We start from the raw sequence: 2,117 nt of genomic DNA, 5'->3' as shown, positions 1-2,117 counted from the left end.
TGTGCTCACTGGAGAGAGACAGAGAGAGGGAAAGTGAGAAATCACCCCCAGAGGTAATGGCCATGGTAAAATCCCTTTCCTCCATTCTCCCCTCAGGATTCTGGGCATGCACACACATGTGCCTGGTATGATTTTTCAAGTTGCCAGGTTCAGGGCTTGAATCGTAGTTGGCAATGTAAGAGTCCAGCATCTTAACCACCACACCACCTACTGGCCCCCCCATCAGTGTTTTTTTAAAGCTCAACATAGTGCACTTCTGGGCTAGTCCCATAGTGCAGCAGTTAAACACCGTGTATAGGGAGCCGGATTCCACGTCACTGACCAAGATTTGACTCCTGACCCTGGTGGCTTGAGAAACATGCCAAGCTTATGTGCAGGCATGTTCAAAATCCAGATGGGATAGAGAAATGGAGGTAAAAAGGACTGCAATGTAACCACACTCCATTGCGGAATGCTTTCTCTCTCTCTTGCCAGCACATACTCTTGATGGCAAGAAAAAAAAAAGATATACAACTTTTTTTTTTTTTTTTGAGAGTTTTTTGTTATAGGGTGCATGTGCTCGCCAGAAAGACAGAGAGAGAGACAGAAAGCGAGAAATCACCCCCCGGGGGGATGGCCATGCCGCAATCCCTTCTCCTCCATTCTCCTCTTGGGATCTTGGGCATGCACACACACACACACACACCTGGCTTGAGTTTAAGCCACGGGATCAAGGACTCGAACCAGGGTCGACTACATGGGAGTCCAGCGACATAGCCATTACACTAACTGCTGGTCCCAATATACAACTCTTTTTTTTTTTCCACTCTAATCCTAAATTTATTCAACAGTCCTCTCACCCCACACAAAGTACAAACACCACTTACCTAAAATGCTACAAAGTTACAAAACTCAAAACAAGTGTCATCATACTGACTGTACAAGAGCCAAAAAAGAGCAATGTACATGTTGCCAAGGTAGCCTGCAAGACCACCATGAAGGAAAGATGCAGTGGGCTCCATCCTGCAAGAGCTGGCTCCCCAATTTCAGAGAACAAGGGAAGTGTGGGGTACATGAACACACAGAAAGTCTGACCATTTATAACAACGTAACATATGTGAGAGGTGCTTTCTGGGGTGTGTGGTCCTAGAGGTCAGAGGGCTCTCAGGCAGGGTAGCAGAGGGCCACGCCTAACAGAACTGGCCCCAGGTGATCCTTGGAAAGGACAGATGGGCTCCAAGACTGGACCGCACTGTCACCCGGAGCCCTGCTGGCCTGCCAGGAAGCAGACTCTCAGGAGCTGGAAACAGGTGAACTTCTAGTCAGAAAATTGAAGGGCATCTTTACAGACACAATCCCAAACCAGTACTTCTGCAGCTGGAGCTTGGCCTGCAGAAGAAATGTCTCAAACACTGCCTTTAAGGCTTGTCGGAGGGAGGGCTCTCCTCTCTTAGGACCTCCGGGACGAGGCTGAGCTGTGTAGGATGTAGAATCGAGGGCTTGAGCTTCTGGCCCCGCTTATCGAGAGGAGTTGGAACTTGAGCGGCTCCTGTGGCAGCAGCGGGGGGGAGCAGGATCATTGGTGCATGGGGGACCTGTGCCTTGGGGAGTGGGACCTTCTCCTCATCCGTGGGGGTGACCTGTGCCACATGGGAGGTGGTGGCAGCATGATCCTGGGAGGGCTGAATCGCCAGGGAGGTGGGCGAGGCCACGGGGCCAACACAGCAGTGGTGGTTATCTCCTGGCCATCGATTTATCCTCCAACCATGTGCTTCAGTGCCTTCTCAGCTTCATCTGGATTCTCGAACTCCACGTAGGCATAGCCCTTGGACAGATGCGGGTGCATCCTTTCTACGGGCATATCAATCATTTTAATTTTCCCATAGGTGGAAAATACCTCCATGATGTGATCCTTGGTCACATTCCTGGTGAGCCTCCCAATATGCACTTTGGTGGGTTTAGGGGAAGGACTTTGTCTTTTCCTCTCCTTTTCATCTCCTTTAGGTGGCTTGGATTTGGATCGGGAGTGCCGCCCGTTGTCATGTCTGCACCAGGCTCAGAGAGCCAGAGGAGCTGCTGGAGCTGGAGCTGGAGCTGGAGCTGCGGGATGTGCTAGAACTTCCTGAGCGGCTGGATGC

At 50.9% G+C, this 2,117-nt stretch overlaps 1 protein-coding gene and 1 pseudogene across 1 annotated transcript in view; both read right to left on the bottom strand.

The window, feature by feature from the left end:
- The window catches only part of ZRSR2 (zinc finger CCCH-type, RNA binding motif and serine/arginine rich 2), a 32,837-nt gene that overhangs the window by 17,786 nt on the left and 12,934 nt on the right, over positions 1-2,117 (bottom strand). The window lies entirely within an intron of this gene.
- Positions 1,483-2,117, bottom strand: part of LOC102481742 (RNA-binding protein with serine-rich domain 1 pseudogene) — a 3,362-nt pseudogene continuing 2,727 nt past the window's right edge.

Source organism: Tupaia chinensis, unplaced genomic scaffold (genome assembly GCF_000334495.1).
Source record: "Tupaia chinensis unplaced genomic scaffold, TupChi_1.0 Scaffold000567_1, whole genome shotgun sequence".
NCBI classification, from domain to species: Eukaryota; Metazoa; Chordata; class Mammalia; order Scandentia; family Tupaiidae; genus Tupaia; species Tupaia belangeri.
This window is presented reverse-complemented; position numbering and strand designations above follow the sequence as displayed.